The following is a 23,637-nucleotide window of genomic DNA, read 5'->3' on the forward strand; positions in this document are numbered from 1 at the left end:
CCATGCTCTTGAACTCTCTAGCATCTAGAAATATGAAAATAAATTTCTTAGCCGGAATTGGTGGGACACATCTGAAATCTTCACCATGAAGAGTGGTTGAGACAGGAAGATTGTGAATTCAAAGCCAGCCAGGACTCCATAGCAAAACCTTGTCACACAATAACAACCACCAAAAGTTGCTCTATAAATTACCTGTTGTTGGATTGTTGTATTTTCACAAAACAAAAAAAACTAACACTTGGTTAAAACCCCAAGGTCAGATCCAGGGTAAGGCATTCTAAGTCCTCCTCTGACTTGTCCATCTTCATGGTCACCAATCCCAATTCCCAACACCATCAGCCATGCCTTCTCTTAGCCCCAATCACTCCATTCATCCAAGCATTCTGACCTGCTCAGTTCTGTCTCTTTAGATCTTGGTATATGATGCCCCTCTGCCTGGGCCTTCTTTCAGGGGCTGATCTTACTAGTTCCTACTTGGCCTAAAAGTCTCAAATAACACTTTCTTCAGAAGCTATCCTATACCCGCCATTGAACTACCTTCCTATATTGTTAAGTTTTCATGGAAATAATCATAGTTATATATTTACCCATGCCATTTTTGGACATATCTGTTACTAATCTCCCTAACTGAAAATCTATAGTCTTGTCTTGCTCATTACTGCCAAAGCAAGCAGATGTCCATTTAATTCTTATTAAATTGGAATCCTCTCTGAATTAACCAGTTCAATTTTACTTTAAAATCTAAAGAATTAGCAGCCCCCCACCTGCTACTACCCATAAGTACAAAGAAATAAGATTGAAAAATTGATCATCTCCACAATTTTAATTCACACAGATAAAATTCAGGTAATGGTAAACCAATCACCATTACCATATTTTCCATGTTATAGAGCCAACAAAGGTCTAGACCCCAAAATACCTATCCACAAATTATCAGTATGTAAAGCCACACTAACACATTCCCTTAAGCTTCAAAAAAGAAGACAGGGTAAAAAAAAAAAAAAAAAAGATTATGAATTCAAGTCCCTAAGCGAATCTGCTTAACAGCAGCTTTAAATATATGAAAAGTCATTTCAAAAAAGTTCAGTGGCCACCATTTTGTACAGTGTTAGTGTTTCTTCTGCCCATTAACTTCCAACTTAAAAAAAAAAATCACATGCCAAAGAGAAAAAGATGGCAAAAGTGGAATAGAATACTCTAGGACTTCCTGGTCATATTATAATTTTAAGAAACATCTGCCAAGTACTGGACTTACCCCCTGTAGGCCTAGTTACTCAGGAGGCTAAGATCTGAGGATCCCAGTTCAAAGCCAGCCAGGGCAGGAAAGGTTGTGAGTTTGTGAGACTCTTATCTCCAATTAACCACCAGAAAACTGGAAGTGGAGTTGTGGCTCAAAGTCTTGAGAGAAAAATCTCAGGGTTAGTGCCCAGGCCATGAGTTCATCCACAACTGAAGAAAGGGAGGGAGAGAGGGAGGCAAGAGGGAGGAAGAAAGGAAGACAGGGAGGAAGACAGGGAGGAAGGAAGGAAGGAAGGAAAGAAGGAAGGAAGGAAGGAAGGAAGGGAGGGAGGGAGGGAGGGAGGTAGGGAGGGAGGGAGAGAGGGAAGAGAAGGAGGGAGGGGAGGGCGGGCAGGTGGGCAGGCAGGCAAATCAATCTGGGCATGGTGGTTCACTCCTGTAATCCCAGAATTTGGGAGGCTGGGACAAAGATATTGAGTCTAGCATTGTCTATATAATACATTGCAAGCCAGCCTGGACTATATAGCAAGAGTTTGTCAAAAAAAAAAAAGCTAAATTATTGGTCTGAAGCCCAAGGATCTTTTTCTAATTTTAAATCATACCAAAAAAACATGTTGTTCTAAAGTAAACTTTTAGTTCCTCTGTTCTTGGTAAGAATGAGCAACCGGTCATGAAAAATGAAGATGGTCTCAATTCAATAATTCAGCAATGCCTCACTCCAATGGTTTCCAAACCTTTGATCTTAGAACTTTTTACTCTTTAAAACCACTGTGGAGTTTGTTAATGTGGGCCATATCTATTGATATGTGCTATTTTGGAAATTAAAGGAGTTTTATAAAAGACTGTGTTCATGTTAAAATACAATAAGCTTAAGTGTCCTATTTATTTACAAATTTCAAAACAAAGAATATTTTTTGGTTTTAAGGAAAATGAAGAAGAAAAGTAATATCCTGCATTTTGCAAATTTCTATGTTTGGTTTAGAAGACCTCAGCGTTCTCATATGTGATTCCATATTTAATCTGTTATACATTATATTGGTTAAAGTACACAGAAGACCTAGTCTTACCCATCACTAGAATTCTCAAAAAAGTGTCAGTGTCCCACAGGGATTCTGGGGCCACACTCTGAAATCTACTGCCATGTTCCTACAATGCTCAGTTCTCCCACTACAGTGTGTCATTAATGGCATTAGGCATTCTAGACTGAGAAGTTGTCCAATACTGGATGAAACATGCTAATGTTCTGCAGTTTGATTGGTCTCATCTGCCCTTCTAACATTGAAAGCATTCAAGAGGGAAGAATGTATGGTTATTTTTAATGAAAGAATAATACTTTACACATATAAATGAGTGCTTTTAAATGGGATATAAATGTCTAATAAGGAGATATTTAACAACTACTCATCTCAGATATAATCAAGTGCCAAAAACCCTAACTGAAAAACTCATGGGGTACTGAGGTTCACAAATACTGCATGAAGTTTTCAGCGTGTAAATTTTTGCCTCTCTTCATAATTAATCTTAAGACTTCAGACACAAGGGGAAAAAACTATTGAGAAAATGGTTAGGGACCTCCTGTCCAAGTAAAGGACTCTCTTTAGATCAGTAATACTTCTTGTAATGTCTCAAGCTGACCCTCTTGAAAGACAGAATATTTCCATATACTCTACTAAAAACAGACAATCACCAGGGCAGAGCAGAACCACATTCTAAATCCCAGGGTATTTTTCAAACTCCATTTATAGATCAGAATGATAATCTAGTTTAGGAGCTAGCAGTTAGTTCAATTGCTAACATGTGCAGACTTGACACAAGTTCGGCACTTCCTTTTCTCATGACAATTTTGTAATGGTTTAAAGTCACAAATACTTTGCAATATATTACAGAAATCATTTTGATATTTGTCACAGAATAACAAGAGTATACTTCATTTGTCAATTCAACTTTTGAAACATGAAATGATAAAAGATATTTCTAAAATCTACAGTTATCAACAGGACACAATTTATTATCCACATAAAAAATAATGGGAATATGATCAGAAAATTCTCCAAAATGTTCACTTGGCTAACCCAGTGGCTAACCATTTGGTTTTGGTCTAATACCTAATTTACTGAGAACCTACTTAGTCAATAGGGATTTTCTTTGATAGGATTGGATTTTTACCATCTCTCAGGTGAAAAGGTCTAACATCTTTAAATTTAAAAGACCCATTGAAGAACTGTTGACAATCACTCAGAACTGTTTTAAATGACTTTGTTACTCTCGACATGAAGTCACTCTTTAACCAACACCTTCCACCACCCACAACAGATCTTCCACCACTATTCCATAACTGCTTTAAAAAAAAAAAAAACAACTCTTCATACTGCCTGTGCTGTGCCTTCCACAATGAAAGAAAAATAAATCATGCTATTCAATATAAAATGCAGAAGCAAAGCAGCGAAAGAATTAGAGGAATCCTACATCCTCTGTCAACACTGAAGTATAACAGTAGTGGTACTTACTAATGAGCCTGGCACTGTGCTTAGGGATCAATATGCATTATCTAATTCATTTTCTTCCTAGAACATTCCATGATGAATACTCATAGCAATACTTCTTTTTTTCAGGTAAGAAAATGGATGCATAGAAGTAACTAACCCAAGAATACAAGGTCAGATCAAAGGCTATATCTGACCAAAATTTAGTGATCTTAATTAAGTACACACTACCATAATGTCCACTAACTGACTAGCCATAGATAGCTTGGCCATCTGGTTTATTTATCCTTAATATTTTATCTTAATTAATTCTGAGCTTCAACAACCTTGATTTTCTTTCAGAGAAAAATCTTTACACATGGTTATGGAGTCACCTTTCAATCAAGCCTTCTTTCCATTTCTCTAACCTCAAAATTAATTTCACATACTTTGAAACCTCCAATTACTCCCCCCTACCACCACCATCTCCAGTGTCCTAGAAGAAAAGCTCTTCATGTCAAGCAAGCTGTTTGACAGTACAAGGAATTTCTCATTCCCATACACTTCTCACCCATCTTCTATTTTCTTGTACCTCACACCTCAAAATAAAAACAGAAATTAGCTTAAAGCACCTGAGGTACGAAGTTAAGCTCTGTAAGACATATTCTAGACAGAAAACTGAAGGAAGGCATACTCACAATCACCTCCATATAACACAAAAACAAGCCATGGTAACTGATTAGATAATGTGAAAACAGTGATATTTTCCAAGCACATAGAAAGAGGAAAAAAAAAAAAAGAGCTAACCAAAGGGCAGCATAATGCAAACAACCTGAGCCTTTGGGCAGGGTGAAAAAGACATGAACTGTCAGTTATAGCTGCAAAGAAAGGCCTGTCCAAAGCCATCATACCATGTAAGTTAAGGCAGGGTCTTTTCTTCAGTTCACAAATGACCTGTTAAATATTTTTAACACTCCACTCTGTCTGAACTGGCAATGTACACATTGCCAGGGCTTGGTTTTATATAGACTTCACTGCTGGGGGTTTTCTAGTGGGTTGTTCCTTTGAGAATATTAGCATGTAATTTGATCTTCTGCAATAGATGAATACAAATAGCTACTTGGACAAGTCTGACAGAACTGAAAAACAGCCCCTGGATCAGTTCATCCTGTGGTTAGAGGAAACAATTATAGATTATTTTTGGAAAGAAAGGGATTTGAATGAAGGAGTTACACTACAGGCATTCCAGCCATGACAGATAGACCCCAAGACATAGTTTGGACAAAGAAAGAGAGGAATACAATCTGTAAAACAAGTTGGAAGATTTAGCTTAGGCTACCACGTGGGAAACAAGGAAACCCCAATATATTTACTTATTGAACAAAATTGACTGTTGAACTGTTTGAGGCTATCCAAATAAAAACTAAGTTTCTTAGAGCGCAATGGTTTGATGGCTGTCCATATGCCTCTGGTACCTCAAAACTAGGTTTTGCTTCAACATGCTGGACTATCCCACATTTTCTAGTTCATTCCTCTGTACCAACCAGCCTCGGCTCTTCCACTTGGTTCCACTTGAGGCTCCCATACCTCCTGGCTGTTTTGGTACACTTTCCTCAGTGCCACTCACAGCCCCCACTCCTTCTTGCTCTCCCTTGGTAGAAAAATTGTGCTGGAACCATTTTTTTTTTTTTGGAACTTGTGGCTAAGAAGATCCTTCTTATTCTCTCCCATAAAACTCTTAGATTTAAACCTCTAGGCCCACTTAAAATCCCATTTCCTCTCATTTAAAGATGGCCTCTGCCTTCTATCTCATAACCTTAAGTTTCCCTTGTAAGCTACTATCAATAGAGTTTCTATCCCTCCTGTTGGACAAATAATGCTGCAGGCACATAGGAGTAGGTGACAATTTTCCCAGTTCTTGGGCTAACTTGATAGACATGCAATAATCTGGAGTGGTGGGAATAAGACAGAAGGGGTATAACAGGGAGGAGAATATTCTATCTCTCTTTCTCTCTGCCTCTCTCTTTCTCCTCCTCTCCCTCCCTTTGTCCTTTTCTCCCTCTGTCAACGGAAGGCCCTAGAGCCTATTTCAGTGGAGGTTAGAAAAATAACCCTTTATGTCCTCCTTTCTCTCACCCCCACTCTCCAAACCCATTTTGTGTCAGCCCTTCCCGCCACCCCCATCCATTACATTGCCCTGCAATGTCTCCCTCAAAACACTTAACTGGGAGCACAATCTGCTACTTATTTTATTTTGTTGTCCCCTTCTCCTTTCTACATTTTGGTAAATATAAGCAGCACAAGGATAAGACCATGCATGGTGACAACACAAGCACGGAACATTCTAGACCCTTAATATCAATAAAAAGACCTTCATTTTTAATTTCTTACCCTAGACTACGCTTTGGTGTTTAAGTTTTCTACAGCCTGAAAAGCAATGACTAAGTACAGGTAAGCAGCTTCTATGACCTCAATTTAACATACTAGCAACTGGGTATTTGAGATAAATTAAAAGATACTGTTCATAACTTGGATTCCAGTTTTCCAGGGTGTCATCCAAGAGAAGCAGCCAAACAAAAAGACACCTGGCAGACTCAGTACACCAGACAACTCCCCAGTGGACAATATCCCATTTGGAAAGGACTGCTTGGATGTGGGTTGCAGACCCCAGCTGATAAGCCCAGAGCCATCCCCAGTGACCTCTAAGACAGCTTCGGTAGCTTGAAAATATATCTCCCACAAGTCTGAAATTGACATATTATCTCCCCCCAAGTCGTCTAACAGTTATTGGCACTATTTGGAAAGCCATGCTTCCATGTCTATTAATAACCTTCAGAAAGAACCCTGAGGAAGTGTCAAGAGAAAAATAGCTCTTGGCTGATGGAAACCAGGGACTCAAACAGAGGTTACAGCTAGCAATTAGTACATCTGAGGGATAAAGAAAAGAAAGTAATACTGTGTTCGGCATCCAATGTTATCTTTTCAGGAACCTTAAAAAAATGCTTACTCAAGGAATCTAAGGACCTTAAGTTACGAATCCTAGTCTTTTCAGAAAATGAGCTCTTTTAAAAACTTCTTATCAATTTAGATAAATAAGTACCAGCAAGAAACTTTCTGCACATTGATTACTGCAGAGAATTTTACCTACAAGGCTGCTTGAAGCTTTATGTAACTATTTACACCTTTATATCGTTTCTCCAAGTGACACATTAAATAGTAACTAGATCAATTTATTCGAAATAATGGAATCACTAATTAATCCCTAAAAAGATTTTTCTCAGTGTTTTTTCTCCTCTCCCCTCCCCCGGTGAGAGTGTGATTAATGGAATTCTCTCACAATTTAGCTTGAAATACACTTTTGCCAGTCAAGCAGCGAAAGCAAAATCAGATAATTGTGGTATGACTCAACAAACGCACAGCTGTTCATTTAAATATATCCATCAAAAGTATAAATACAATCATGAGAAAGAAAAGGAGCCATATACCAGGGTCTGCAGAAGTTGAACGGGTTAGCGTCCAAGTAACCACAACAGAAAACAATGAGGCAAGGAAGGTTTTAGATGGGCACTGGCTGGAAAGAGATTTGAAAGGGATATCACCAAAAGACTGCCTACTCACAAAAAAACACTCACTGGGGAACGGGGCTAAGGCGAAGGTGAAGTTAAATACGTTGTATTAATTGGGGGGGGGAGTAAGAATGAACTTAAAAATACACATGAGGAAGAGGAACTCACACACACACACACACACACACACACACTCACACACACACACACCAAAAAAACACATAATACAAGTATGTAGAGGTGGGAAGCCTACCAGGTAAAAAAATTATTATAAAAACCATTTATAATTTTGGTGCTAAAAACAAAAAAAAGATATATACATATACACACCAGGCAGAAGAACAGGGAAGGTTTACCTCAATCCATATCCACCGCCTTGGAATACTGTAATCACAAGTCATAGAAATGTGGGAATCCCTCCAAAGTACAGATGGCCCCCAATTTAAGATCTATGATACACATTCAGAAAAACCATACTTGGAATTTCAAGTTTTAATCTTTTCCTGTTTTGTTTTATTAGTACTACCCTTTCTTTTGATGCAGGGCAGAGCAGCAATGCAATTACAGGAGCCACTTGATCAGAAAAAAAAATGAATTCCACAGATAGCTACATTGCTGTGCTTTGATATTCAGCTAGATTAGTACATTAAATGCACCTACAAATTACACTATTTTCCATTTACAATGAGTTTATCAGTGCATATCACATTGTATGTCTAAGAACATGTGTACAAAACTGAGAAATACTCCATACAGGCTTTACACCTTCAATACTATCATTTAACATACAGCAAGGAAGCAGAAAAAAAGACAATTGTGAGAACAAAGGGGTGCGGTTGTTCCTTTCTTCTTCCTCCTCAGGAATGGGCCACAGCACCCAGCCAGAATGTGGAAAGCAAGGCACTGAGAAGAATTTGGTGCCTATGCTGTTTCAGTATGTTATTTAAAGTAGTAACAAATTAAAGATTTAATCCATTGTGACAATTACCAAGCTTTCCTTCAATCAACAAAAAGTAATCACTCTAGCAACAAAGGAGTAAGCGAATGCATAGCCTGGTCACTCTGTTATCCTGCAGTGAGAAGCATTAATGATCTCTCCACTTGTAAGCAATCTCTTTTGTATTATCATAAGCATTAATGACCAACAATTACCACCCAAAAGGTAACTGGGCCAACCCCAAGTCCCCTCTTCTCTACCATCTTCTTACTTTTGTAAAAAGCATTGTAGAAGAGACATTCATACTGGCCTTCTCCAAAGTTTCCACCTAGTCCTCAGACCAGAGTTCTGCCTCTGTCAGACCTGTCAGATGATGTAGCACTCAACCCTCAGGTTCTAACTCTCCTCAGTCCGGTCAGCCCTCAGAGTCACACAGAGAGTCCTCAACTCAAATTTTCCCAAGTCTCACTCCATAGAGATTATGATCTGGATTAAGACCTGGAGCCAAGCCTCTCCCTCCTCCGGCACTGCAGGTGATGCTTAGAGTTATAAGGGCTCTCACTGGTTCATTCTATAGAAGGGGGATGTAGAAACCAGCTCCAATACTTTAATGCTTTAGTCAGGCTGCCTGGATGAGCTAGGTTTCCTCTTCTGCCACTCATCACTTTTTGTTTTTTGGTCGGTCGTGGGACCTGAACTCTGGGCCTGGGAACTGTCCCTCATCTCTTTAGCTCAAGGCTAATGCTCTACCACTTGAGCCACAGCACCACTTCCAGCCTTTTCTGCTGATGTGGTGCTGAGGAGTAGAACCCAGGGCCTCATGAATGCTAGGCAGGAACTCTACCACTGAGCCACTTTCCCAGCCACTCATCTCTTAAATTTTGATTTCCTTCAGGGTTCCACACCTCAGCCTTCTGTTTTTCTTGCTCAATATGTTGTCTACTTTCTTAGCCCAAGGGTCCATTATGTTCAGACGTTCAGGATGAACCACTATACAGACAATGAAGTCATCCATTTTAGAGTTATTTCCCATCTATTTTTCCATTACCTTTATTACCATCAATTCTTGCCTTGTCATTGTTTTCAAATTAATCATTAAAATTTTTTAGATATCTCGAAACATAGAAGAATGTAAGAATCCCTGTTTTTTAATGTCTAATTTCACAAAGAAGCAACAGCCTACTCCCTAGTTCCAGACATCTTACTTCCTTATCAAGCCCACTTTCTTCCTGGGGAATTTTCATGAAAATCTCAGATATCAATATCATTCTCCAACAAACTCTGCAACACTTAAGAACTACCTTCTAGCTGGGTGCTGGTGGCTCATGCCTATAATCCTAGCTATTCAGAAGGTTGAGATCTGAGTATCACAGTTTTGTTTTGTTTTGTTTTTGGGTCCGGTCGTGGAGCCTGAACTCTGGGCCTGGGCGCTGTCCCTCAGCTCTTCAGCTCAAGGCTAGCACTGTACCACTTGAGCCACAGAGCCACTTCCGCTTTTTTTCTTTTTGCTTATGTGGTGCTGAGGAATCGAACCCAGGGCCTCGTGCATACAAAGCAAGCGCTGTACCACTGAGCCACCTTCCCAGCCCTGAGTATCACAGTTTGAAAGCTTCCCAGGCAGGAAAGTCCATGAGACTTTTATCTCCAATTAACCAGCAAAAAGCTGGAAGTGGAACTGTCTCAAGTGGTAGAGTGCTAGCCTTGAGCAAAAAAGCTAAGGGATAGTGCCCGGACTCTGAGTTCAAGCCCTAGGCAAGAAAGGAGGACAGAAAGAAGGGAGAAAAGGAGGAATGGAGGGAGGGAGGGAAGGAGGGAGGGAGGGAGGGAGGAAGGAAGGAAGGAAGGAAGGAAGGAAGGAAGGAAGGAAGGAAGGAAGGAAGGAAGGAAAGGCAGAAAAGAAAGATCAAGACAGAAAGAAAAAATAGAGAAAGAAAGAGAGGGAGGGAGGAAGAAAAAGAGAAAAAAGAGAAAGAGAAAGAAAGAAGAAAGAAAGAGAGAGAAGGAGGGAGAGAGGGAGGGAGGGAGAGGGAAAGGAAAGGAAAGGAAGGAAGGAAGGAAGGAAGGAAGGAAGGAAGGAAGGAAGGAAAGGAGGGAGGGAGGGAAGGGAAGGGAAAGGAAGGGGAGAGGAGGGGAGGGGAGGGGAGGGGGAGGGGGAGAGGGAGAGGGAGGAAGGGAGGAAGCAAGGGAGGGGGGAGGGAAAGAAGGGAAAGGAAAGAAAAGAACCACCTTTTAAAGTAACTACAAACCTAGCACCTCACCTAACAAATTTAAAAAGTATTCCTCCTCCAAATACAAATACTATCTAAAAGCTACCAGCATCCCAATCTGCAAATTTTCAACTATAAATAATCTCTGCCTCTCAAAAAAAGAAGAATGCTTTCATTATTTTTCACGGCTCTGAAGCAGTGGTACAATGCTAGTACTGTGGCAGTACTAAGAATATTGTCTGTTTAACACAGATAAAAGAAAATTATTAATTGTGATCTATCCTAATTCTACCACTGCTTGGTATTTCTGAGAACCGGAATTCCCTCTATTGAATAAAAGAGATAAGGTTGTAGCACAAAAAAGTTAAAATAACACCTGTAAACCCACACTAGTGAGACTTTTAACAGAAGGATCCTGAGTTTGATGCCAGTCTGGGCTAAAAAGCAAAATCCTGTCTCAAAAAAGGTAAGTAAAAACCTTTTAAACTGAATCTGCATTGGAAGAATCAGTTACATACTTGATTCATCACTAAAGTTTCAAAACAATTACCTTTTCTGTAGCAATTAACATTCCTGTAAACCAAGTGCTCACACCTGTAATCCTAAGTATTCAGGAGGCTAAGATCTGAGGATAGAGGTTCAAAGCAAGCCACGGCAGAAAAGTCTCTTATCTCCAATGAAGCCAGAAGTTGCACTGTGGCTCAAGTGATAGTGCTAGCCTTGAGCAAAAGCAGCTCAGGGAAGCAGCACCAAAAAAAAAAAATCATTTCATACTCAAAGAAAAACAAGCTGAATGATGTCAGAGGATAAAAACACCAAAATCTAGCCATTAAGTAATGAGTACTCCAAGGGTTGTTCAACAGACAAATTGTAAAAGAAAGGCAAACCTAAGGTTTAAAACACTTAGAAGACATAAAGAAAGATGTGCAAAACTAAAGTACTAGATGTGAACATGTGCATGATAAAACCATAAAGGCAGGCAAGGGAGGAAGTACAACAGCATTTACTACCTGTACACTATATTACATAATACATACTATACACTATAGCATATACTACTTAACATGCTATTTCTTGGCCTGCATGAAAGTCACAAAAGGCATTCACCTTACAATAATTAACTAGGCTATGTATACTTCATGAATCTGTTTTATTATAAAAAGTCAAATACAAGGGTTGAATGTGTTATTTTACATACATCCATACATACATATATACCAGCATTTAACATACACAAAAATAACAAGCATGTATCATATATAAGATGTGCAAAATTGCCCCTCAGGTTTTTATGCTCCAAAAGAATTTATGTAATAAATCTCTGAAATATCACCCCTTCTTAATCTTCAAGGAAAATTGTGTTTTTTTATTCTAAGTATATTTTTAATAAAAAGAGAAATAAGTATCAGTTTTCTAGTCACAATCAGAAAGCATATATAATTAAATTTAATACACTGTAAAAGTTGGTCCTTCTTCAAACTTTGATTAAATAAGATTTGGGGGTCAAAGGAGAAAAACTAGAGTCTGTAATAGTAGTGCCTCCCAAAAGAATTACAGGACATTATCATCAAATAAGAAAATTAATCTCTTAGAGATCTGAGCCCTTTCTAACAAAGTTCATGTATATAAGATCCTAATAATATTATTAATAAGTTTTCTTTTGGGAATAAGAGAGTATTGATCAAATAACTCTTCTAAGTGGGGCTCCTGTGGCTCATGTCTGTAATCCTGGCTACTAGGAAGGCTGAGGATCAGAGGATCACAGTTTGAAGCCAACCATGGCAGGAAAGTCCATGAGATTTTTATCTCCAGTTAACCAGTGAAAAGCTAGACACTTTGGAGCCAAGAGCTGTGGTTCAAGTGGTCAAGTGTTAGCCTTGAGCACAAAAGCTCAGGGACAGCACCCAAGCCCTGAGTTCAAGCCTCAGGATTGGCATTAATTTTTTTTAAGTTTAGATTAAAAATATTAATAAAAAATAAGCAAATACAAATATTCTGTGAAGTAAAGCTTTAAGAACATATTAAGCTTCTGGAGTTAAACAGTGATTCTAGTATTTACTTAAGCAAATAAGTGATAAATGGATATCTAGGAAATAAGGAAATACAATGGGAATTTATAATGCAAAACAAAGTAGTAGTAGTACTGGTAGTACACATCTGGTAGTGCACACCTTTAAAGTACCCTTAAGTCTGGAACAGAAAGATTGACCATACAAGACTTCCCTGGGCTACCAACACAAGAGTCAATACACGCACATACACGCACATGGGCACACACACACATACACACACAAACACACACACACAGAGCAGGGTTCTCTGTGAATGCCAAGGGCCAGGTAGTCACAGTTAGTGGCAGCAGGAGGGTATTGCAGTGACTAGCCAATGTGCCAGAAGTTCCTTCCTCAATTCTTCTTGGGTTCCAGGTGACTACTCAGATCTCCTGCGGCTCGATGTACTAACATGACAAAGTTCTCATCAATGAAATCTGCAGTGGTATCTGCAAGCTTGGATTGCTTGCCATGAACTTTCTCCTTTGCTCTTCCTACTGAGAAAGTCCAGACAAGGCCAAGCAGACGATTGCAATGACAATTACTGGGGCAAAGAATAGATAGAATCTGAATTTTGTAACAACTGGTGGATTTGGGCTATTCTGCTAACCAGTTTAGCTCAGACTGGAAGTGTTAAATGAGGGGGGGAAATGTCAGTGTTTTTTAAACTATAGCATAGTTTGGTTAAAGCAAACTCTTGGTTATAGCAACTCAGACTTACTCTAATTAATAGAGCACCTAAAGAAAATTTAAGTTAGATGAAACTTAACATTCCAGATGGATCAGAGATAAAAATCTAAAAAAAGATCCACATCACACTAACAGGAACCAGGAGCAGGTTTTTAAATCTCTAACTGGGTATGGTCTTTTAATTGTGATACAAAAAGGATGGTTATATATTTATTTCCACAAATCCTTTTATTCATGCTTCATTGATGATCTCTTCTACTCAAAGCATAGCTTTATAGAGCAAGAATCAGGATCTACTATATTTAGTCAGATATCTAGAACAAGTTCCTGATAAATATTATTTACTGCTGTATAATAATAAATATTATTTACTACTGTATAATCAAGAACAACTTCTTGATAAATATTTGTTGGTTTGATACACTGGTAAAAGTTGAATAATCAGCACAGAAAAATAACTTTATGCAAATGACCAAACAAAAAAATAAGATAAATAGCACATACCACAATGAGAAAAGAGCTATGAACTGATCATTACAATCGGTGCTTTGAAAAGAAGTCAGTATGTTGACAATAAAAATCAATTGCCCAAAAGGAAAAATAGAAAAGAGACATAGCATAAAGAGAACTAGAATTGTCAATGGCTTTTAGTCTTGCATATGTTCAATATCAATTAAAATAAGATAAATGGAAATAAAAGCTACAATAAAACTGGCATTGTTCACCTATCAGTGTGGCAAAGAGAAAGACCTCTGGTTTGGCCACCACACTATGACTGGCACTGTGAGGAAACAGTGTTTACATTCTTGGTCAGTGAAATCTAACACCTTTTAAGCTCTATGAACATAGCACTTTTGCAATGAATTTCTACCAAAATTAAAATGTACATGTTCTGTGAGCCAGCAGTTCAACAAGAAATGGATCCTACAGATAAGACACTCACTTATGTTTGAGTGAAGTCGAAGCAGTTTTGTTCACGACAATAAAAACTGGAAACAATCTATATGATCATCAATGTAGTACTATTTAAGTAAATCACAGTACCTTGTTATAGCAGAAAAGTAGGCATCCACTAAATATGAATATAAAACACTCATATAGAACTTGAAAGTAATATCATTTCAATGAAAACAAGATGTAACATTTACATTCTGTTACCATTTGAGTAAAAAAAAATGAACAGCTTATAGGTTCTGTACTTGTTTATTATATATGCTCTGGAATATTCATAGAGAAATGCTAACAGTGGTTACCTGAGAAGGTAACTGGGTATTTGGGGAACAGGAAGAGGAAGTAGACTTATTTTCCACCCCATATTCTTTTTGTATCTTTTCAATCTGTATACACTGATTGTATTACCTCTCTAAAATAAATATTCCAACAAAACAAAAATACAGATATTCATTCCCAACCACCATGCCTAAAAAACTCTTCTAGTGATTATCACACTGTTGGCCACACTAAACAACAATTGAGCTGAGTAATTTTAACCCTGTTTCATAATTAAGAATAACAGAGTTAGTGATTAACTATAACCATCATCTCTTCTTCCTCAACTCAAATAAAAATATACAAAATGCAAGTTCGTTTCTTAATGCCATCCCTGTTATCCATTACATCCTCTTAAACCTAATTTAAACCCATACTACCTTCCATGAACAAGAAAACTAACTCAAAACCTCAGATGGAGGCCAGAACTAACAACTATGCTTATTTAATAAACATGACCTCCAGAAAATGAAAATTTGACACAACTGATACCAGCCCAAAGCAGCCTATCATCAACCCTGGAAAATATAAACTCAGATATTCAATAACTAAAAGCCCAATGCCACAGTCATGACCTTGTTTTCTCCCCTTTAAATAATAGGTTTAACTTCTCATTGGGGTACTGGTTATTTTGTTACAGTCACATAAGAAGCACAAAGCTGGCATTAAGACTAAAATTAAGTTCTGCTTGAAGGAAAATTGTCCAAAATATATCAAGTGGGGGAGAGACGCATGTTGTAAAACAAAATGTGTAATCATGATGTATCAATTTTCAAACATAATTAATATGCACATTTTATATATAAAAATGTCCTTACACTAAGGGTTCATGTGACAAAGATGAAAAAGAAAAAAAATAAATATGTGGCCCTAAGGGAATAAAGAATATAAGAAGCATTTTATATGCAGGAAAATGCTGGTAGTAGTTGAGCTTGGCTCAAGTTATAGAAAAACTATGCAGATCTACCACTCAAAAAGTCTACCATTCAGCCAGTATAAAAACTGAAAACTAGTAGGCTGTTCGGAAGTTCTTATATTGGATTCATATACTGTAGACTTGATCTCTGCCAAAGAGCATTAAAAGAGGTGATTTGTTGAAATGGCTGAACTGCCAGCTCTGGAAATAACACTGCTGAAAAAAGTCTTAGGGAAAGTTCACTGGGCTACCTTAAAGCTGGCTCCAGGTCACCAAGGCCCACACTCCTTCAAGCGGCATGCCCCAGGTCAGAACTGCACTCACTCTGTTCACTGGGAGACCTAGACAGTGGAAGAGGTGCTCCTGGAATCTTCAGGAACGCTGAGCTCTCCAGAAATCTGGCTACAGCAATACAATGCTCACAAGCACTCAGGGCTGGAGAGGGAAAGAAGAAAGAAAATCAACTAAGCCCAAGATATGTCTGCAATTGTAACTGTACTGGGTAAAGGAAGTACACACTTCACAGCCTTTTCATTTTGATCCATGAAATTAAAACTGATTTACAAATGAAGGATGGACATGTTTGAAAACACCTAGGTCCACATTAGTCTATATAATTTTTATATTATTTTTATAAGTTACACAAACAACTAATAGGTTGATAAACTTTACAAGTTCCTTTGAAGTCCATTTACTCTTACACCATTAGAAAAAAGATCTTAGCAATACAAATGCTACAGTAATAATGTTCTCTCCAAAAGGTGAACCAATTCAATAGTGATACTCACTAGACACTATATTGGAAATGAACTACACAACTTGCAGAGAATAAGGGCTGGGAGGGGAAAAAAGTGGGAAGAAATGAGAGAGGGGGGTAACACTGTTCAAAAAGAAATGTACTCATTATCTGACTTAGGTAACTGTAACTCCTCTGTACATCATCTTTACAATAAAATTAAAATTAAAGAAAACTAAATAAATAAAAAGTTCCTCTCCCTTTCCAGATCCCTTTTAGAAACATTCACCAGTATAAGAATAACCATCTCTGGAGTAACCAGTGAAATATCTGATTTTGGCCCATTTTTGAACAAAATTCACAGTTGTAGACAGTCCAGTTCAAAGGCATACAAAACAATGGTGGGGAACAAAGCGGAAGGGAAGGGGTGCTCTAGATAACTAACAAAAAACAAAAAGCCATCCAGGGACCTCCCTTTTCCTTTAGGGAGACTTGAAAAACATCAACATTTGCCAAAGGAAGAGGAAATTTTTATTAGAACCAAACTTTCCCATTGAAATTATTAGTAACACAAAGCACTAGATACCACTCTTTGGAAAACAGCTCCTTTGTTGTTTTTTAACCTCAAGCAACATTTTGCCAAGAAAACTTTCACCTAAGTAAATCTAAGCAGAAAACAACTCTACAAGACAGCATTCCTAAATAATTATGTGGAAAAGACAATCTCCCCAACCTGAATTCCCTTGGAATTCCTCCCTTCAGTCTAAAGTAAGGCTCATGAGCTATTGAAAAGAGAATCTAGACACAAAAAAGGCACTAAAAATAAGACACAATAAAAAGATCTCCCTGTAGAGAGGTCAACATGAAGTTTGTCATTTTCTGAAATCACTGAACAAAAGTAGAATAAAAATACATTCCCAAAGAGAATATCGTTAAGAACATTCTTCCCCAAGCAGCACCCACAAAGCACTGAATTTCTGACATTAACTATTTTCAATATTGGTATTTTTTAAGATTTTGGCATTTCCTAAGTTCCTGGGGGCCAGGATTGGTTGGGATCACACTAAAATTGTTCACACTAAAATTGTTCTGCTATCAATAAACTTCATTTTAAGAAGCATAAAGAAGTAGGCAAAGGTCAGAGGTGCTTTATCTGTGGGAGTTTCAGACATACAAGAAAATGCTTAAATGCAGTCATATGTTTTTTCTTTTTTTCTTACTCTACTTAGAAGTCAGATTGAATTATTGTTTTTTGTTGTTGTTGTTTTATTTGAAGTGCTGAGGACTGAATGCAGTCTTGCTAAGCAAATGCCCAAAGCTGAGCTATACCCCAATCTGTTTTTCCAAACTATTCCCTCAGCCCTGTCATCTTTACTACATGAAACTCCTCCTATCCTTCAGGAGAGGGAAGCCAATCATATCCCCGCTTCAGGTTCTCCTGCCTCTGATCTTCCTTCTTGAAATATTCTTGAATTTTCCAGATCTTTCTCATTCTCTATCATTTACAATCACAGTAGGACTCCCTGTGGAATTTAGGTTCTCCTCCATGAGCTGGATTTGTCCTAAAACTGGGTGAGGATCACGTATTATTCATCTGTTCCATCCCTCTTTCATGGTAACTAATATATAGTGTTACCTGAGTGTTACTGGCTAAAAATCAAATCTTGAAAGTAAATGAAATTTAAAATTTGCTTCCAAATGCATTGGGCTCTCTCTGAAGTCAAAACTGTGGTGTCCTACAAGCAAGAAAAGAATGATATTAAGTAAAACCTGATGTTCTAGTATGAAACCATTTCCTCACAAATACCATTCATCAATGAGCAAGCTCAGCAGACCTGAAAGGTAGTAGAAAATGTTGTTCAAAAATCGTAAGAGTCAAGAAGAAAGGGGAAAAAATTGTAAGAGTGACTTAAAATATGAAAAGAGGCCTCCTAAAAAGGAAGAAAGGGAAGGAAAGGAGAGGGAAAAGGAAAGGAAAAGGGAAAAGGAAGAGGAAGGGGAAGGGGAGAGAGAAGGAGAAAGGAAACTCACAGATATTTATACAGTTAAATATCTATATAACCAGTCTAGCAAGTTGGCGCTAGAGTTTTGTTGACCTAAGGTTTTTTTCCAAAAATTTAGCCAACATATTTCTGGCTATGGAGTTTTAATTACTGGCAGATAATTGAGCTGTGTAAAAATCTGAGCTATAAAAGTCAAAATCACATTCCTGTAAAGGGGTTCCGTGGAAGATAGCTGTGAAGGAGAAAAATCTAATTCAACTTTCTATCTCCAATTTTAGGCATTAAACTTAGTGGTACATTTATCTTTAATCCAGCTTAAAAGAACAAACATAGCAGTTTTTAAGTCCTTGTAATGTGATGGGCTCTAAATCGGCAAACAGAAAAAGTACTTAAATCAAACAAGTTCTTGGCAGTCAACAAAGCAACTAAGCAATGAGAGGGGGAAAAAACACAAACAAGTCTTCGCAACTTTTTCATTATCAGCTCTAAAGCTGTGTCTTCCAAAACATTTCTACCTTCCCATCCCGTATCTTCGCAAGCCATCCAACCAGCCCCATCACCCAAACAACCATGGTGTTCTTTTTTGTGGAATTACTATCAACCATAATTACTTGGGAAAAAATGGGATATGGTAGTAAGAACATGGACTTAGGAGTCAGCTAAACAAAGTCTTCTAACCAGACAAAAATCATTCAATATCAATTTTAGTTTCCTATTCCATGAAATAGAATAAATTCTTCTATCTTTAATTATTACTAATTTTCATATAGTTCTAATACTGTGCTAACCACATTATTTGTGTTGATTTAATCCTAACAACAAAATAGAAATAAAATACTATCACCTTTTATATATAAGAAAATCTTCTTCACATTGGTTTAAGTAACAGTAGCCAAAGTCACAATTTTTTAGTATGACAAAACCAAAAATCAATTCATATTTTTTTTGACTCTAAGACTCTGCCATTAATGACAAGCATGCTAAATCTCTTGGCAGTAAGCACTGAACTGAATGCTCATATTAGGTATTCTTGGTTCCTTTTCCTTGTCTACCTTTTAGGATAACTAAAGTGTTAAAGCATTACAGCAGATAAAGTTTAAACATACCAATCCCAAATAAAAACATAAACCATTTGTATGACAGTACAAACATTCTCTTTAGCTGGCTTTAAAGCAATAAGGAAACTGGGGATGTAATTCAACAATAGAGTGCTTGCCTAGAATATGACAGGCCCTGGGCTTGATCTCCAGTATCACAGAAAAGAAAAGAAAAAAAATAACACTGGTATAAGCAGGCATGTGAACACTACATATTCTTCAAGAATAATCTACTCCAGGAGCTTGAATATGTGGGGGTACAACGGCGGGGCGGGGGGGTCTGACCCACTTGTAATTCTGGAGAAAGTCAAAGGGGTCTTGTTAGTTCCCAAGATTTCAATCTCCAAGTCCTGGTAGGGGGAACCTGCCCCAAACACTATAGTTCCAGAGCACATGACAGAGCAGAAGGGGTAAGATGGATGCAAAGTGAATCAGGAAATGAAGTATGGAAGACAAGTAACTCCTTGACTCTAGGCGTTTCCAAATTTTCAACAAATATTAGTATTCAATTTGAGGATGGAAAATGGGAATTTCCAGGAATTTCTCTAGGATTTCCCAAAATTCTTAATACATCCAAACAGTGACTGAGCCATCATAGTCCAAGCAACGTGGGGGGCTGAGACATGAGGGCTGCTTGAGCAGAAGCTTGAGGGTAGCCTTGGAAACAGAACTGTGATCCCCTGTCTCAAAAATTTAAATGAAAGGCAACAATGACCAAATTATTTGTAAACTTTATTATATGGTTATACAAAAACATTGCTAAGTGAGAAATAGGAGGCTCAGTGTTGTTTACAAAGAATTGTGGCCTGTAGCAAATACTAAAATCTAGAAAATGCCATCAAACATTATTGGATAGTAATCCAATATCAGGCAAAATCCAGCCCACAATCTGTTTTTATAAATAAAAGTCTTATTGGAACAGGCACACTTGTTCATTTTCCATTTAGTCTACAGTTGCTTTCACGGTGAAGTGGCAAGAGATGATGGTTGTACCAGTCCATATGGCTTGCAAAGCCTAGAATTTTTACTAGGGAAACTTTGTTGACCTCTGTAATAATCTACGTTCAAATCCATAAGCAATATTCATAGAACACAGAACCATGTGTTGAGGCTTCCAATTTAAAAACTTATTTTCTATAATTTTTTTTGCAACATCACACACAGGATTTGTATACTGTATGCTATATATAGAAACTTACTTTATTTTCAAGGGTAACTCAGTGGTAGCAGCAGACATTTACAACACAGCAACTACTACAAGCAATGGTGACCAAGTCTATCCTGCTCTGGCTTCAAGAAATGTCAACCTTATCCTTCAATGCCAGTGTCACCTTTTCCTGTTCTTGCCTTCACCTTGATATCAGGGGATTCCTTTTATCTACTAATGTTTCTATGTGGACTGTTTTAACGCTGGAAAGAGAATTATATTTTTTTTCCACTTGGCTGATAACTGATTTTTCTTAAGGTTTAGGAAAATACACACAATACATTTCCCAAGAAATCCTGGAAAAGAACCCTACCACAGGAGCACTCCTCTTTGTCCAGGTAAACATCTAGAGACTGAGTGGGGATCGGCTCACTAGATTTTTAAAGAAGTAAGTGGAGGGAAACCAGAGGAAATGAGAAAGAATACAAGCTCCAGGGTATTTTCATGAAAATCTCTCTCCTGGCCTAAATATCAATCAAAGAGAAGATACAATGTAGACATCCCTAATATTTTAGCCCCAGCAACAGGATTTAAGGCACAACTATCAGAGTGCCTTTCCCCTTCAGAATTTAACATATAATTTGGCTGAGAGGAGAGGGACCAACTGTGGATTACTTAATTACTGAGCATAATTAAGTACCAGACTACACTTCTGAAGATAACCTGCTTATACTCTGTAACCTCAAAACCCTCCACTGAAGTGGTTTGGCGCTCCATCAAAATCTCTTTCATTTGTCCAACCAAAGACTCGTTTATTTGTGCCAGACAAATAAAGTGAGAGGATCAAGGGTAAGACTTGAGGGAACAAAGGCGGCAAGCTACAGTAGACAAGAGAGTCCCAGGTGCTGAGCTGAATCCTAGCCCTGCCATCCAATAGTCACACAGCCTGAGCCAACTGTCCTTGCAACAGTCCCCACAGGCAAAACGGGCATTGTAATTTCCCTACAAAGTGGCCACGTGTGAAGTAAAATGTGTATAGTGGGTGCTAATAAAGACAATTATTATAAACTCCACATGAAGGAGTAAAAAAGGGAAGATGCTGAAGATGATGGAGGTTGAAATCACATGGATACAATCTGGCATTCCGATTCATAAAAATTACTTTGAGGTGGAGAGCCCTAGGGATTGAACCCAAGGCCTTGTTTCCTACTCTACCACTTAAATTATGTCCCTACCCTTATTATCTTTATTTTGGTTTTAAAATAGAGTCTCACAAATGGTACCAGGGCTGGTCTTGAACTCAAACCTCCTGTCTGTGCCTCCCAGTAACTAAGACCACAGATGTGTGTGACAATGCTGGTCTAAAAACTATAATCACTAAGATTTTTGTGCTGTGTGTGTGTGTGTGTGTGTGTGTGTGTGTGTGTGTGTCTGTGTCTGTGTGTGTGTGTGTCTTGGGGCCTGAACTCTGGGCCTGGGCACTGTCTCTCAGCTCTTTAGCTCAAGGCTAGTACTCTAACACTTGAGCCGTACACCACTTCCGGCTTTTTCCGCTTATGTAGTGCTGAGGAATCAAACCCATGGCCTCATGCATGCAAGGCGAGCACTCTACCACTGAGCCACATTCCCAGCCCCTCATTAAGTATTTTGAAGTGCTCCACAGGAAAGCCTGAAAAGAACCAAGCAGGACCATACTCAGAGACCATATTCTTCCACTTGTAGCTGTAAGACACCAACTGCAAAGGCTACACTGAATGTAACTCCTCCCTTTCTCATTTCCCCACTAGGTATCTACTCATAAAAGAGTAGATTCCACAAAAGGTAGAAAGACAAACACACACACATACAAACACTACTTATGTATAGATGGCCCATAAGACATTCCTTTCTCTCCTCTCTCTCTTTCTCTCTCTCCCTTCCCCCTCTCTCTCTTTCCCTGTGTCCAATATTGGTGTATAACCAATTTGGGAAAGAAACAGACACAATTTTTCTAGCCAACTGACACTACCAATTCAACAGTAAGGCTTTCTCTAAGCCTGTTGGTAGCTCAAAAAAAGAAGCTGATGGAGAAAAGCAGGGATGGAGGAATGTAGTAAAAACCTCAATGTATATCCTACAAAATTAAGAATAGGGAAGGAATGAGTTGTGAGGAATGGGTGAACATGTTGGAAGGAATGACTCAAGATGTCGAGATGCATTTGTTAGCCGGGTGCCAGTGGCTCAGGCCTGTAATACTAGCTACTGTGAAGGCTGAGATCTAAGGATCACATCAAAGCCAGCCCAGGCAGCAAAGTCCCTGAGACTCTTATCTCCAATTAACCACCAGAAAACCAGAAGTGGCGCTGTGGGTCAATTGGTAGAGCACTTGCCTTGAGCTGAAGACCTCAGCTATAATGCCCAGGCCCAGAGTTCAAGCCCACAACCAACAAAATATATATAGATATATAGATAGTATATATAAATATATACCATATAGTATATATATTTAAAAAAGAAAGCCCAATGGGTTCGTCACATTTTCCCTATTATTTTCAAACTTTATACCTTTACTGTTTTTGCTTTTCCAGTTTTTTTGTGTTTTGTTTTGTTTGTTCAATTCCATCAGCCCTTAAGTAGTTAAGAGGTCTATGGTGTCTGGTCAATATCTGGGTGAGAACTGAGTTCCATGATATCCTCTCGGCATAAACCCACGTGGCTTCATCCCTGGTGTCTCTATAATCTCACAAAGGCTCTGAGGGGAGAATCAGATCACCTTGAGTGGAGAAGGTTTAAGAACATCTAGTAAAAGAAGGAGAAATCTGCCAGTCTTCCATTCTCCCAGCCTGCCACCCCTAAACAGAATCAGACATGAATGGTAATTAGCTCATCCTTCTCAGTCTGTTGGGTTCAGCTTTCATGTGTGGACACACCATCCCTGCAACACTTCAGCCCTCCCTGTGACCACAAGGCATCCATGTTTTACCTGCTGTCTCACTGGAATGTGGTAATCCTTGATGATTACCTTCACATATAATACCATACAGCCTTTCATCAGCTCAGGATCTTGGACACCTTTACAAGAGTTCACAGGGATGCCACCCACTGGGCCAGGACCAGATTTTCTGGTTCTCTAATAGGATGTCTGGCACTTGTTGCATTGTGCCTATTTACTGCACATATGGATATGTTAGCAAAGCTTCCATAAAGACACTCTCGAAAGTAAGACCTCTGTTTCCATCATCATGCTCCATATCCAATCCTGGGCTAACACAGAGTTCAGCCTGATTTAAATACCGATAGAATAAATTATGTTTAAAATTCCCAAAAAGAAAAAAACA

The 23,637-nt window shown here is 38.4% G+C and overlaps 1 protein-coding gene across 4 annotated transcripts in view; it reads right to left on the reverse strand.

Annotated features, from left to right (window-relative positions):
* Acvr1 (activin A receptor, type I) overlaps nucleotides 1-23,637 on the reverse strand; it is a 120,609-nt gene that overhangs the window by 56,059 nt on the left and 40,913 nt on the right. For 3 of the 4 annotated variants that reach the window (XM_013030474.1, XM_013030447.1, XM_013030438.1), the window contains exon 2: nucleotides 15,589-15,772. The gene's annotated coding sequence lies outside the window, so the exon portion shown is untranslated. The remainder of the gene's footprint in view (nucleotides 1-15,588; nucleotides 15,773-23,637) is intronic. The other variant, XM_013030456.1, reaches the window with a different exon arrangement.

This window comes from Dipodomys ordii, unplaced genomic scaffold, assembly GCF_000151885.1.
Source record: "Dipodomys ordii isolate 6190 unplaced genomic scaffold, Dord_2.0 Scaffold5, whole genome shotgun sequence".
Taxonomy (NCBI): Eukaryota; Metazoa; Chordata; class Mammalia; order Rodentia; family Heteromyidae; genus Dipodomys; species Dipodomys ordii.